This window comes from Echinops telfairi, unplaced genomic scaffold (genome assembly GCF_000313985.2).
Source record: "Echinops telfairi isolate 266 unplaced genomic scaffold, ASM31398v2 ScPeMD7_7401;HRSCAF=8416, whole genome shotgun sequence".
Lineage (NCBI taxonomy): Eukaryota > Metazoa > Chordata > Mammalia > Afrosoricida > Tenrecidae > Echinops > Echinops telfairi.
The window spans coordinates 8,235,762-8,252,561 of NW_022111301.1; positions in this window are offsets into that span (position 1 = coordinate 8,235,762).

The window sequence follows — 16,800 nt, forward strand, 5'->3', positions numbered from 1 at the left end:
TGTGTGGATTGTGATAAGAGTTGTATGAACCCCCAGTGAAATGATGTAAAAAAAAAAAAAGGAAAACAAAAAAAAGGTTTTTCCTATCTCAAATGAAGAATGTTTCTTGATGAGGTTTTTTATTTTCTTCTTTATGTTCTTAACTGAAAATCCTGAGCTAGCAGACAACAAAAGTAAAGTGATTTTTACAAAATTAAGCACATTGTGATATGGCAGATAAATACTTCAATAAAGTTTACTTTGTATAGCAAATTCTTTTGGAAGTATTTTTTATTTATTGCTTATAATTTTTGATAAGAAATAATTTCATATACATTATTCTGGAATATCACTTTTAAATCACACACAAAAAAAGTGAATGAAAGGGAGAGGACATAAATACAATCATTATTATTCACCATAAAAGGTAATCATGTCAAAACTACAGTCAATGAGTATGGAAAATATCAAAAACTAGTAATTGGGAGGCCTTACAACTACACTTGAGTCTTCTGAATCTTTATATTATTATTTGTTGCTCTATATTAAAATTAGGGAATCCTGATGATGTAACAGTTAGGCTTTCAGCTTCTAACTAGAAGGCTGGAAGTTTAAATCCACCCACTAACTTTAAGGGAGAAAGACCAGCCAAGCTACTTCCATGAAAATTACAGTCTAGAATTACAGTCTAGACTAAGCCCTGCTTAGAAGATATTATGGGGTGCTTCTATTCTCTAGCATGAGGTCACTATGAGTTAACATCTTGTTGTCACCTAATGACAGCATACTAAAATTGACTACCATATATCTACATCTATCTATCATCTATCATAAAAGGTATGCAAGAGTTCCAGAAGACCTCTTGATAATCTCTCAACATACTTCCATTCCAGTTCCTCTGCTCAGTGTCAAGATATGCATACTTGTTCAGCATAAGAGGGTATGTACATTGAAAACTGCTGATTTCTTTCTTCCCACCATGCCACTAAAGTAGATGCTCCCTTCTCTGTTTCACACATGCATGGAAGAAGCATGACATACAACAGACTATAAAATTAATATATATATATGTATATATATATACTATACACACTATATATACAAATAGGCATACATACATATATACATATATAGACACACATATAGTTAGTTAATATATACATCTTAATAAAGTTATGATGCACACTGATTTAAAAATAGGTGTTGACTGATTGACTTCAGTTTATTCTCTCATCTTAACAGGAAGGTTGGAAGTGAGAAGTACAAGATAGGTCTCAACGAGCCCTGCTTAAGGATTTTCTAGATTTTATGGCAGGTGTGTTTCAGAGAAATTATCTTCCAAGTTATTTTGTATAATACACATTAGTTTCAGGGACATAGGAATTAAAAGTTACATAGTGATAAAATACATATGATATACTGAAAACTTATGCATTTGTGTTTATTTTAATATGAAAATATAAAATAGGCCCCAAATTTTAAGAGAACATATAAAATATAAATTTATTTAGTCTTTTTACATCTCTGATTCATTCTTACTTATTTCCTTGAGTGAACTATGAGAAGACATCAAAAAATGTCTTTATATTAAAAAAAAATGAAATATAGGGCAGCTTTTCTAATAGAAGGAACCAAATAAAAATCAAAATGTCACAGGACATTAAGTTGATAGTCAAATGGATTGTCTCTTATATCTGGGTCAAATTTCAATGATTATAGTTAGTTAAATTTTTTGGTACGTGAGATTTGTGCCTTCAATATTTACATATTTTTTAATCACAAAGTAATGTCGCTATGTGTTATTCATAACAGTTCTTTGAAAAATCTGTAATCTGTTTTCCAATGGAAAATTATAAAATGACATAGTATAATATAAATAAAACTATAGAGAAAACAAGCGTATCAGTGATTTCAAAGGGACAGGACAAGGGGAGGAGGTGGGAAACGGCAAGCTAACAATGAGCACAAGGGAGAAGAAATATTCTGGGATGGATAGTTGTGACGCTCATACACTCATCAACGTTCTTGAACTAGTAAAACTTGGACTATGTAAATTGCTGAGTGTTGTGCTGTGTGAATGTTGGTATAACTGTCAAAAATAAATTAATTGCTTTTTAAAGTATAAAATGTACAAATTATTCTCTATGAGCATGATTGTTGTGGCTCCTACACTACTATTACTATTGAAATTTCTTACGTTTTCTAATTGTTGGGGGGAAGTTTGAATCGTCTATCATGAGATCCTTTCTGGGTGGCTCACATGCTAAGCTTGTAACATAAACTCTGGAATGTGAGTTCAAGCAGAAATACCTCAGAGAAATGTGTGGGATTTATTTCTGGAAAATCAGCTAATGAAAACCTTATGGAGCATACTTCTATTCTGACACTTTGAGATGGTTTTCATTAAACTAGCATGCACGCAGAAAGGAATGGCTTTATGGAAAATTAAATAATAATAAAATGTATCATAGAGTAGGCCCAGCCTTGCACCTGAGTGGGTTCTGAGGAGCAGCTGTACCATTGGGAGGAAATAATGAGATGCCAAAGCATACAGGATGTTCACCTTTCCATGAATCCAGGAACCAGAGAGAGAGCAAATGTATTTAACAATGAGCTTATCCCATCTCAGGGCATGCAGATCTCATCAACCACATACAGAACCAGGTAGGCAGTGTCTTAACCCTGGAGTTCCTGAGTTTATTGGGGTAGAAGCCTACTTCTATTGGGGGCAGGAAGTGGGAAATCAACTACCTCTAGAGCAGGGAGAACAAAAAAACCATGTCTGCTCCTAGAGATAAGGGCTTCGGCCCGCATAGTGATCAGCATTGAGCTTGTAAGAAAACTTTTATAGGAGCACTATTCTGTGGGATATTGTGGGAAATGATCTTTAGTTAGGAGAATGTGACTAGAATTAATATCTAACTCACAAATGTGAAGGCCTTCTTTCACCAGTCTTGGCCTTCCAGACTCTTTATTAGGAGTGTAGAGATTTTGTCCATATGCATCCTCACCCCAGTCCTCAGTTTTCCACAGTAGTCCGTGTGACAGAGGTTTTTATGCAAGATGTTCTGAAGGAGGGGGGGATGTCTAAAGAAGCAAAACCAGTGACATTTGTATGTGTATATGTGCGTAGGTATATGAATATAGAAAGAGATTTACATCCAGATATGACTCACACAATTTTGGAAGAGGGCAAGTTCAGGCTGAATGAGGTCTGTGGGTCAGGTGTAAGCTGAAGGCTTCTCTGGACTCCTGGAGCCTCAGTGGCTGACCGCCAGCAAGTAGAAAGACGAAAAAGGAATATAACCGTTTGGTGAATGCTGAGCTGAATGAATCTGAAGTTGTCTGTCCTCTGCTGTATTTTGGGATCAACAGATGATATAGCAGGTGGTTAACAAACCAGACGCAGGATCCTAAACCAGCAGAAGTGACGAGCTTCCATACACTGTCAGTTTATACTAAGAGTAGGCCATACCCTGAGTAAAACCTGTTTCAGATGTATGAAGCCTGTGATCAGAGGAAGGACATTTTGTCTTCCCAAAACTCATTGGCTGTATCACAGAAGACCCCATGGTGGAGCTGACCATAATGTCATATTATGGGAGAATCCTAGACTACCCAAGCTGACATAAAATCCAATAATCACACTCCATCCCTTGTTGACTTGGCACTTATACACATCTCCTTAAACCACACACTCTCCAAATAAACAAACAAAAACCAATAAAGTCATATTTGCACCTAACATGATACAATCAGTACACAGACTGAAGGCATTGAGCCTACTTTTTAGCTGCGGGAGGGGTCAGATGCAAGAACATACCCTTTTCTTTAGTAAGAATATGTAAATATGCCCTGCATACTTGGATCTCTGGGTCCCTAGAATTTTTGACTTCAGTGGAAGCAGACTGAATTTTGGTTGGATAATTTCTCACTCCCTATCATATGGAGATTTATGTACAAATCTAAAGAACTTGATACTTCTGTTTTCCTTCATCCAGTTAGCATAATGCTTTCAATGAAATAAACCATTGTATACATATTTTTTAATTGAACAAAGATCAAAACCCTACAGATTAAATTATGGCATAGGATTGGAGAATTCAGTCAAGGCACCTAAGTTTACCATAAAAACTGCCTAAAAAAATGTGCTGAAAAAGCTCAGCTTATACACGAGTATATACGGTAATCTTGAGGGAGAGTTGTAAAAGTATACTATTATCCTTGTCAGCTGAAAGCAAACTGCTTCTGGTGGTGCTTCAAAACTGAAATGAGAGAAGGCCCGATACCAGGCACCAAGAGAAGTGTTCATTAGCACAAGAAACAAAACCACATCTGGAACAGCAGCTGCAGTTGTAATCACCACGTGGTTATATTTACAACAATCTAATGCCATTCTCTGAGATTTCTCTGATATTTGCACAGCCCAAATAAGAGCGAAATGAGTGTGTTGGTGTGATAGTTACATAGTCTGTTGTCAGTTTGAGACTTAAGAGTGAAGAGGTGGAGTTTAGCCTGTCAATCAGTTCTCAGTTTGATGACCTCATTTGGAGGCACTAAGGAGATAAATAGCTCGCTGGAGGTGGGGGACACACACTCACTCCCTGCAATGTATTCCTGTTGACAAGCCACATGGAGTTGGCTAATGGCAACTAGAGCCTTAGAGCTGGAAGATTCACATGGGGACCCATACCAGTGCTAAGATGCTTCCACTGACATTGGATCCACAAGACTTTCCACCCACTGGCCTGTGTTCTTCCTGCATTTGGCATCATTGCATGTGTTGTGTGAGTCTGAAGAGGAATTTATAGACCTGTATCTGGCATATGGGCTAATAGTGGACTTGATCTGGACTGGCCTGCGATGTTTTCTTTTTTTTTTTACAGGATTGTGCACATTTTATTTTTACATCCCACAGCAATGCAAATCGGCATGTTGCTTCAACTTTCAGGATGTTTGCGGCAGCACGGATATGGTGTCAACTGGCATATTGATTTTTAAAAAACACTTTCTTCTCCACTGTTCGTTTAAGTGTGAACCACCTCAGCACATTTTAATCTTGCCTTTCCATTGAACAAAACAAAACAAAATGGAATAACACCCTTCCTGTGGAGTGAGGCTTTTCCTGATGAAAATATATCGTTTGCCATAACTAATATGATTTTCTTTTCAAACCTGGGCTTTAAAAAAAATCATTTTATTGAGGCTCATCCAACTCTTATTACAATCCATACATACATCAATTGTGTAAAGCATACTTAGACATTTGTTGCCCTCATCATTCTCAAAATTCGCTTTCCGCTTGCTTAATATACAATTACTCTTTGATTTAAAACTATCTCTTACACACATATGAGTGTCTCTGGATTTGTTTCGCTAGTCCACCCAGACGAACGCAGGTGAGAAAAACCACCCCTACTTTCTTCAATTCCTTGATGGTGGCACTAATCCCTGCAAACCTTCCAATAATGCAGTATTGCGTTCAGTGTACTCTTTTCCTAGGCAGAGGCAGGTCTAATGATTCCACTTGACTTTTCCTATGATAATAACTACAATTTCACATTTCAGGGATCCAATATGAAAATTCTACACATTGCCGAATGTATCTGTTCCCATTTTTATTCTGAAATAGGGTAAATTACTACAATATAGGTTTTTTTAAGGACTCACTGTGAGATGCGCCTGACCTAGGACTCCATTGATAACTTGACCACGCTATGGTTCCTCTTTGACTGGTGGGCCCTCAAAATGTTTTGGGTCTCCTGGAATTAGTGCTAATTCAGAGGCAGTGCCTGTTAATACCCACTATATGCTTATTTCCCTTTTCCTATTGCATAATCACTTGTGAAAGGTTGTAGATCCCTTTGATGAAGGCTAGGAGAAAGACTAACCGTATAAACATTGGTGGTTCTTCCTCAGGGGAGTTCTTCCTCAAAGGGATCCAACTTCTCCTTCATTGAAGGAATTGTGGGCTTGTAAACTTTCTCAAGTCTGGGAGTTATTTGAGGGTTTGTGGCTCTCTATTCTGACAATTCAAGTCGGACTGCTATTCCCCTGATCTAGGATTCTCCATATATAGGTCAAATAAATATTTATTAGGCTCCCCACCTATTTCACTACTAAGGACACCTGCCTGAGTAGTCCACAGAATAGGTCCCTAAAGTCAGGTTATTCTGATGATTACTTTGACGCTGATGTCCATTGTGGGAACCACACCCACCTTCTATCAATTGAGGGCTATCACTTGGTGGTTACTCCCCTGGGAGCCCAATCAGTTCCCTTGAAGATTCTTAATTCATTTTACACTGTCTACTCTAATAGCGACCAGGATGTCTTTAGAAATGTTGATGCTTCTCTCACAAATTTATGTTTTACTTTTTAAAATAAATTCTATGGTCTTGAGAACTCCATTTGTGGGTCTCTGGTATATCCAGATAAATCCACTCTAACCTGCCAATTTCCCCAAGCTTTTAGATACTCTCCTCTATAGTATACTGAGGTAAGTCTGGTACCTCAACTTGACTTAGTGTAGGCCACCTTGTAATACAATGCTTCAGTGAACCAACCCCCAAACTATTATACCCCCTTCAATCTTCTCAGGCTGAAACATTGAGTGAAACAACTGTGCTTAGTGGGTCAACATAAATAAACTCAGACTGATCCAAACTTATGGTCCTTGCACCAGTACCCCACATGTATAATAACCACTCATGCACATATGCTCCAGGTATCAGTCTGTAAGTATTTTAAAAATCAAGCAGCTATGAAGGAGTGCAGTGCACCACTTCCTGGGTCACCATTTGGACCTCACCGCGGGTTACTCACTTGGCTTAATTCCAGTCAGAGGTCTGGAAGCAATAATGTGTTCAGAAGAGGTTTCAGAGGAACATGTGGAAATATCTTGTAAGACATCGGACTCAGACAATGCTCCAGAATCAGTACCAGGTTCTGTATCAACATGAACAGTTGAGAGTATCTCCCAGAGTGTGGGTAGGTAAGGGAATGATTTCACTGAGAGTGGAGTAATCCTTGCAGGTGGGAGGGGTGGTGGTGTCGGCTGGAGTGGCTTAGTGGAATCTATGGGCCCAATGTCCTTATCTTTGGGCCCAGAGTCCATTTCCTCCCCAATCAATGTCAACCCTTTGATGTCAGACCCCTTTCTAGGTTGAGAATCAAGTTGCAATTGCATTTTACCTACTTGTAGGATAAGATTCTGGGTTTGGTTTTCAGCAATATCAGTTCTGCTACTAGAAGAGATAAGACTTTCATGGAGCAAGTAGTATCTTTGAGACCTTTCATGAAGCATCTGAACCAGATTTCTGAAGCTCTGGATTCATCTATTCCATTTATCAGTCTGTCTATTATCAGTAGTACCAACTAACCAGATTGCCCATACTTTGCATCATGAGACAATTTTAGAATAGTATCAATCACATGACTTTTCATCAAACCTTCATCTATCACTGGTCCTAGGTTAGGTATTCACTTCACGCCATGGATTAGCATTGCCTCCTTACTGATTATGACAGACTTAGCCATACTCAGAGAAACAGTGCTTATCAAACTTAAGAACCAATTTAGAAAATTTGTCTTCACAATGTTATTTCTCTAGAATAGTGGTTCTTAATCTTCCTAATGCCATGGCCCTTTAATGCAGTTCCTCATGTTGTGCTGACCCCCCAACCACAAAATTATTTTGTTGCTACTTCATAACTGTACTTTTGCTACTGTTATGAATCGGGAGAGCCCCGTGAAAGTGTCTTTCAACCCCCAAAGGGGTCGTGACCCACAGGTTAAGAACTGCTGCTCTATAACCACACTCCATACTTAATATACTAGGCTGGCTTCCCTAGTGAAGTATAACCAGTGATGCTTGTACATGTACAGAACGAGTTTTAAATCAAGAAATGGCTCACAGAGTTGTAGACATGAGTACTTCCAGCTCAATTAACATTCTTGGATCAGATGTGATCTGGAAGTTCCCCCCAACTCTGGGAGCTGCAGGGAGTGACCAACAGGAAGCAGGAAGAGAAAGTGGGAAGACCACAGGCTGATGCAAGCTGAGCTGAATAAATGTGAGATTGACAGTCTGTCACTGACCCAGGGATCAACAGGTGCGATAGCAGGAAGGTGAGGAAGCGGATGCAGGCTCCAAATCTAACAGGAGTGAGCTAGCACACAAGCAAAGTCAATTTCTGCTGAGTAATGTATGCGCTGAATGAAACAGCCTTCGATCTAATCACGGCTGTGACCAGATTAAGGAGGTCTGTTCCCCTCATCCACTGCTTGCCTGTCAGTTCATTGTACTATGGTACTGGGGTGTGGTGGTGAAGCAAGAAGACGTTGAATCTGGATGAATTTGCTGCTGAAAATCGAATGAGTAACAGAGAAAAACATTTTCAGATCTCGAAAGCCTCCTAAAGACAGGATCAAATAAGACACAATTGTGAGGCTGGTGGAAGAGCAGGCGGTGTTTCTTATGTTTTGTGCAGGGTATTTCTGAGTTGGAATACGCTCGACAGTGCCTAACAACCTTTTAGCTTCACAGAAGATGCCATCAGGGAATTGACCACACTTGGTTAGATCCTATGAGGAGTCCTGATGCCTTCATGTTAACATGTTGGGCCGCAATCTGCATGGTCGGCAGTTCGAAACCACCAACAGTTGCGCTTACAGTAAATAGTTACAGTCTCGGAATGGAATGGCAGTAGGTTTAGTTTTTCGGTTTGTCAGATCCTATCCTGGGAGAATCCTGGCCCATCCACATTCACATAAAACCTATGTATCACTAGGGCCCTCTACCAACACTTGTGAAAGAAAGAGAAAGCACGTAGAAGTTAGCAAAGGGAAACGTTGATTTACAACACAAGCTTCTTGGCTTCTTTCTGTCTCACTGCCATCGAGTCAACGCCATCTCATAGAGACCCTATAGGACAGGGTAGAACTGTCCCTGTGAGTTTCTGAGACTGTAACTCCCTAAGGTAGTAGACAGCCTTGACTTTCTCCCTTGGAGGGCTGGTGGTTTCGCACTGCTGACCTTGTGGTTAGCAGCCCAACACATAAGCAATATGCCACCAAGGCTCCTCACCATATAGGCTACTCGTTAAGAGATTTTTTATCCTGTTTGGGCTTGTCCCATAACATGGACAGGAATTTATAATGCTTACAACAAAAAAGGGTATATTCTTAAACAAAGAAGTAGGCTGACAATTAGATACCTTCTGAAGTAGCCAAGAGCTCAAAGCTCCTTTCTCACATCATTCACAACAGTTTTGCTACCAAGATCCCTTTCCCCCCACCCCCTTTTTTTAAAGGGGCGGGTCTGAGCAGTGCAATCCAGGGAGAGTTTATTATTTGATTACTTTGGACAGCACCTTCTCTTCCTTTATTTCATACGTGTGCAGAGGTGAAGGATGTTTAACAGTACTGTTCATTTACTTAGTCTTGTGAAGTTCAGTGCCCAAGCTGTCACCCAAGGGGCACTGGCTAGCTTCAAACCCATGTGGCTGGTTAGTGTCCAGAAACAAGTTGTGCTCACACACATCCACACAGCAGCAAAGAGTGAAGCCACAGCTGTATCAGAGCATAGAGTCACTTCAAGGTTAAGGTGCTTCCCCAGCCAGTTTTCACGGAGTCCATGGTTAATTATTTGTTTCAAAGGGTCCTTTGTTCATTCCCTTAGCAAGCAGGCAGAAGCCCCTGTTCTATCCTTGTCCATTTATGAAGTTGTGGGTAGGGGGTAGGGTGGGAGAGTCAATAAAAGATGACAGAATACTGTCATTTATGCAATACAAACGAAACATCCTGGGTCAATTATTATTTGGGAACATTACTAAATATGGCGTTTAAGGCACATAATGAGGTGATTATAACGGCAATCAGAAGAGGACATGTGGCCTTGTATAGAACATTGACACTACCACGCAGTAACTTGCCACCAAGAAGGTTGTCAGAAAAAAATATCCTGACCTCTCATCTTTGGTACCTTGATCTTCATCCAGGTTCTCCAACTGAGTGAATCCAGCCCAGAGCCAGAGAACAAAAGAAACCATTTATGTTATTTTCAAACAGCCTCCAGGAAAATGTTAGAGAGAAAATCTGCAGGGACAAATGTAGACTACCCAGCACACCTCATATCTCTCCTCCTTTCAAATTTAAGATCCATAATCTATGTCAGAATAGTCATTCTTTATGTCTCTTAATATTGGATAATAAACAAGGTAGTCAAGTCATATCTGGTGAATTAATCTTTTCTCTTCTTGCTTAACACATTAAGTTCTTTATTTGTACATATGTCATAGAATTTACTCGTCTGTCATCCAAAGCAGGGAGCCCTGGTAATATACAGTTTCCAAGTTGGTCTGCTAACTTCAAGGTCAGCAGTTCAAAACCAGCAGCCAGGCCGAGGAAGATAGATGAGGCTTTCTACTCCTGTAAAGATTTACAGTTTGGGGAAGCTAACAGGGGAAGTGTTATCCTATCCAGAGGGTCACTATGAGTTGGAATTGACTCAATAGAAGTGAATTTTGAGTTGGTTCATCCAAATCAGATTCTAAAATATTATAAGAATATCCACAATGTCACAGGAAAATGTGTTCTTAAAGGTTGCTCTGGCATTCAGAAGTAAAAGATATTTTTAAAATATCTCTGTATTGTCCAGCATCATCTATCCGCCTTTCAACAAAATGTGTTTTTCTTTCAAATCAAAGAACATAGGGAAATTATCAGACTTGGATAAAACAGCCACTTCCTCAAATCTCAAGTAATCAAAACACATCAAAAAAGAATCAATAATTTATCAATGTCAAATTCAAATAATGGAAGCATCTTCGTGGAGTTAATTACACCCTCACCACCCCCAGAGCAATAGAAAGGTATCACTTGGGTGGGTGGGAGGTTTGTGACGCAGAATAGATAGCCACTTGAGTAGGAGGAAATGAAAGGAATGATAAAAATTATTTCCCCAGGGAAGGAAACCATAAAACAATTTATCCAAGGGGAAGAGAATAAGTAAAGTTTAAGTAAATTTTATTTTCATTTTCCTATGAGATTCTGATACTTCCCAGGGAACATAAAATGGCATGGCAAGGGTTCTCTTCCTGTCTTGCCCCAGACCTTACATTATCCCCTGTATTTAGTGCTGGATCCCAGTTTTGAGGGAAGCTGGTCCCAACTCGGACTTTTATATTCCTTATCTTACTCTTCAACTTGTAGAGCCTCTTCCTGATTATGCCATCTCTTCTACTGAAAGATCTAACTCTTTTAGTCATGTAAGCCACACTGTCTTATTTTTTAACTTTAGCTTTCTTTTCTTTTAGTTTTTTCCTCTCCTCTGAGACACTGTAGTATTGTGTTTATATTTAATTCATGTTTGTATACTGTTGTGTTCAATGACAGCACTCACTACTCATTTCCTGGCGGGTGTGAGACAGATGGTGAGCATGTGAGCAGTTCTTTATTAATTGTCCTCATTCTTCAACTGCCCCTGGGGAGGAGGGTGGTGTTGGCTGGCTGGTGTACACTGCTGTCGAATGATCAGATGGCCCGTGGGTGGGTAATGGTCCTTTGACCTAGTACCTGGGCGGCAGAAGGTGGGGCTACAAGAAGCCATATGGATTGGTTGTTTGCTCCTGTTGGGGAGGGTAGAGGAAAATAACAAAACAAGAAACAAGAGGGGAACAATTTTAAAAACAGCAAAAAACAATGAAGGGGGGAAAAGCAGTGGAAAGACGTGCTAACTAAAAAGATAAAGGAAGAAAAGAAAATGAAACAGGAAGGAAAAAGAGAAAATAAAGAAAACCAACAAAACTAGGAAGGGAGTAAAGAGAATATTCATAAAACTACGAGGAGAAAGAAAAGATTCAAGGCAAGACAAAAAGGAAGCATAAAAATAAGGAAAAGAAATAGAAAAATATGAACCAAGAGAGAAAAGTGGAAGTTCTGGGAGACAGGGTGCCTAATAAAGTTCTTCTTCCCTCTCGCCCAGCCAGGTTGCTCAGATGTCACTAGAGCTTCCGGTTCTTACTTTGAGAGCCCCAGAACGGGGTTTTTGCATAGAGAAATTGTACTAAGAACTCATGGGAGTGAGAGAAAAAAAATCACCACACCAACCTCCAACACTGGCTCTCCGATGCTTCTCTTTGGCCCAAAGGAAAAAGAGGCTTTTAAAAATTCACAAAGAGGAAATTTTGCTGTATGTCAAGCATTTCTGGGAAATGTAGTCCCAAAATCTTGCAGGCATTCTGCACACGCTCAGTCCAAACCTCCACCTTGCTCCAGTGTCCTATCACATTCCCCCCTTTGAGATTTTATACACGTAATTTTCTATGGGATCAGGGATGAAGTTATCCCCTTCTGTAGCTACCATACTTCCAGCTTTTAGGAACCTGCCTATCCCATTGGTTATTTGCGTCAGAATCTCTCAGTCTATTCTATGATACAGTTTTTTCAGGTAGAGATGTCAGACTTGAGGTTGTGAGCCATTCAGGGGCACTAGTCAGCCATGTAGTCTACATTCTTCAGGATTGAATGGGACTTTTTGTTGTTGTTGTTGTTTGTTTGTTTGTTTGTTCCAGAAAATTCCACCAACCATCTCACACAAAGGTTGTTTTAGGGGAGATTCTTAAGTATCATGAGACAAAAGAATAGAGCTATGAGAGTGGATTGGAACCCATAGATGCCACGGCTTTCTAAAAACAATACTAAATGTACAAATTATTCTGTTTCCCTCTTCTACTGCAATATTTATGTCTGCAGAATTTTTTTTGTTAAACATCTTAGTTGGACCACAAAGCAAAGGCTTACCTGTAGGTGACAGAGCTTAATATGGCTAAGGTTATTATAATAAAATACAAACATAAGTACATATATCTTTTGAAAGATTTAAATTTTAAGTTCACAAATAATTGTAAAGGTGAACAAGGTTAATGAAAAATCAGAAAGAACATCAGACCAAAAGTAAATATAATATACAATGCTTAAAGTTTTCAGATATATCATCGTATTTAAATTATTACACCTTCTGTCATTTCTTATTGCACAGTTTACTTAATATAATAATTAAGTTGAACTACTAATTATTGCTTTAAACTAGCTATGAAGTATGGTTTGGGGTTTCTAAAATTAAAATATATCAAACTAAACAAAAACTATAGCCACTGAGACAATTCCATGTCAGAGTGACCCTACAAGGGCAGGGCAGACTGGCATCCTCAGCTTTGGAGGCTGCAGCTTTTGAGGTTTTGCTGTTAGCTGAACACAGAACAGGTTTTTCCACTTTGGGCAGAGTTGGATTTAAATGAAAGGAGAGGATTTCTTATGTTAACTAGCCTCTGGCCAGCAGAGCCTCTTGAGATGCAAACAACCTTGTTCTGAGAATCTACTACATTCTATCTAATGTTATAAAAACCTTAATTGTTCAAAAACTTGTTTTAAACAGCTTTTATCATAACCCTTTAAGAATAAAAAATGAACATACTATTTAGCAGATAACTTGGAGATCTTGATCCTAAAGTTGTTATAAACCAGTTTGACTCATAAACATGTACACATTATAAATAAAATTTTTAAAGTAAACAAATCATATACAATTCATCTAGTTATTGTATGGCCAGATCAATACCAGGCAGGCTTCTAGCAGCAGGTGACCTTGAATCTCCCCCACCCGTGCAGAGCTGACCAGAGCTATGTAAAGCAGCTTTGCAAGTTTTTTTTCTTTCTTTTACTCACGACCCATTTTGCTCACAGCCCGTTTTGTTCATGGCAGTTTGGCTCAGTGCCCACTTTGTTTTCAACCCGCAGCTCTGCACCCTGCACAAATATACCCGGAATCAGGAAGACACCTTACATTCCAGAAACCCGGACATACCTGTATCTCCCAATTGCTGACTACTTTACCTTATACGGACTCAAGGCAGCCCAGTCACATGTTCCCTGGCTATATAAACACCACTCCTGTAGTCTGGAGTACGACTCCCTTGGCCTGGACACTGTGATTCGTGGGACTTCGCCCAGGCTGGGTTTTTTCTCCCCAATAAAGCCTGTTTGCTCAAATTTGACTGATTTAGTCTCTTGTGCCTCTGGCCAACCTTACAGTTATCATCTAGAAGTAAAACTTTAATTTTACCAATATTTTGCTTCAGAAGGCCTTGTTATACCAGTTAAATAGAGAGTGCAGTCTTCAGACCCTTTGCTATCATATAAAGAGGAATCTGATTTCCACAAAGGCGACTATTTTATATCTAAGTAGTTTCTCACAAGTGGCATCTAGGCAGTCACACTCTCAGGTAATAAAATCCCATGTTATTTTTAGAACGTTAGCAGATTATCCTCAATATGTGCTTTTCCTGTACTGAAGAATATAGTCAATTAATTCCTTTCAAGGCCATCACACCTAATCTGAAAGGAGCGCTCACTGGCTCAGATTGTGGCTGAGGTTAGGGTATTCCAGAAAGGGACTATTTTCTCAGCCAGAGATTGGGTGGGAACAGGGCAGCTGGCATTGAAAGGCATTCTTGCCTATCAATTTTCATCAGAGAACCTGCACTGGTGTTACCAAAGGAAACCTCATATTTGGGACTTCACCCTTCTTACTTCTTATAGCATTCGCAGGAAAGAAAGCAAATGAGCGACCGTGTGTTTACCAGGAAGCAAGTGGTTTACAGCTAAAGGAATACACAAATGAATACATGGGGGCAACCTACTTCATCTGACTGCCCCACAGGAAGGAGTTTCTGAGCTTCTTAGGGATGCAGTTACATGTTTTAGTATCGCTTTCTCAGATAACAGAATTCATAGGCTAAGCTTCACAACTTCCCATTTTTGTCCTGTGTGAGTTTTTACTGGAACTATTGGGACCTGAGGATGGTGTGCAGGGCTTACACCTGATGACTTCTTTGTTCTTGTGTGACAGCTTCTTTACTTATTCTCTCCCCCTTGGAGACATTGTTTTATGGTCTCTTTCCCAGGGGAAATTCTTTCTATCATCCCTTTCATGTCCTCCTGCTCAAGTGAATATCTATCCTAACACCCACCCAAGTGATACCTTGCTATTGTTTTGGGAGTGGTGAGGGTGGAGAACTAGTTTGGGGATGGAATCACCTGTTTTCTACCTGGGCAGGTTGGGGTGATCGTGTCATAATGGATTTGGGGACGGCTTTATGGCTGATGGAGAAATTTGAGTGCTACTATCAAAGGGTTATTTGTAGGTAGATAGTCACTAGTCTGGAAGATATGAAATGCAAAAGAACATTAAAATGTACAAAGTCCCAAATAAGCAAAATCAGTAAAGAAATGGGCAGGACTAAGAACACCAGTAACCAGGAACTTCATGATCACATAGTAAACTCCTTGTTTGTTCAGCCTGGACCTAGAATTGTTTGGCCTTATTTAGGAAGTGACATATATGATATTGGAACTGGCCATTTCAGTTAACCCCGAACTGTTTTACCTGATTTCTGAGACAGTCAAAACCACACTGAATAAATCAAATGAGAAGCTTTTATTTCACACCAGAGGTGGAGAATCAACTATCACTCAAGTCTCCCGGGTCCTGAGCACCACACAGCACTCAGCTCATAAAGCATAAAAACCACACTCACTGACACTCACTTACTGAAGGTGAGGAGGTTTGGGGGAATTTTCAAAGTTTGCAGTCATCAGGGTGAGGAGTTCCTAGCCACTGTTGATTTCAAAACTGGTTACTGTGACCAGGGAGGTCCGATTTAGTCAAGTGTAAACAAAAGATATAACAGCCAGTTTCAGCCAGGTAGTTATTAACTACTAGGGTTTTTCAGAACCAAAATTCTTCTGGAAGCAGCTGCTAGCTTCTCCAGGCCTCTTCTGCTGTGGAGAATGACTGCTGCCAGTAGGTTTATTTGGATTTTTAGGATGAAAAGTGAGGCTACACTGTGGGAATTGCGCTGGGCCACTTGAAAAGATGTTAGCATAAATCTGATTGTATATAAAGGCCCAGGGGCGGGAAGTTGTTCCAGTTGCACCTGCTATAGTGCTGATTCTCACTAAAATAGGAATTAAAAACCCTGCTCTTTTGGAAATTTTGTGAGTGATTCTTAAGGGACTAGGTATGGGGGCCAGGGCACTGCCTATGGGCATAAGATCATCCAACAATATATGCAGCGGTACATTGCAAAGGAGCTGCCAGAGGTTCTGGTCGGATTCAGAAGAGGATGTGGAACTAGGAATAGCAATGGTGACATCAGATGGAACTTAGCTGAAAGCAGAGCATACCAGAAAGATGTTTACTTGTGTTTTATTGACTATGCCAAGACATTAAACTGTGTGGATCATACGAAACTATGAACAACCTTCAGAAGAATGGGAATTCTAGAACACTTCATTTGAATTCAGTAGGTCTGCATGGGAAAACTAATGCAGAAGTAGCAAGTTTAAGCAATGGAAATATACAGAAGTGAGAGTCAGCAGGTAAGCAAAGAAGCCTTATGGTACTTCAAAACAAAGTTTAGTTTTAAATAGTTACAGAATTACATGCATGGTATGACATGGTAAAAATAAAATGATTGGAAGTATGATAAAATATAGCCAGGAGATGAGAATATATTAGGTAGGTGAATTATAGGCAATTCTTGTTATTTTCCTGTTTCCCTGTGTAGTAGTTATATAATCTGTTGTCAATTTGAGACTTAAGAGTGAAGAGGTGGAATTTAGCCTGTCATTCAGGTTACAGCTTGATGACCTCATTTGGAGGCATGAAGTGCGTCACTGAAAGGGGGACGCACATACTCCCTGAAAGACATTCTCACGGACAAGACACATGGAGCTATGCTATGACCCTGGAGCTGG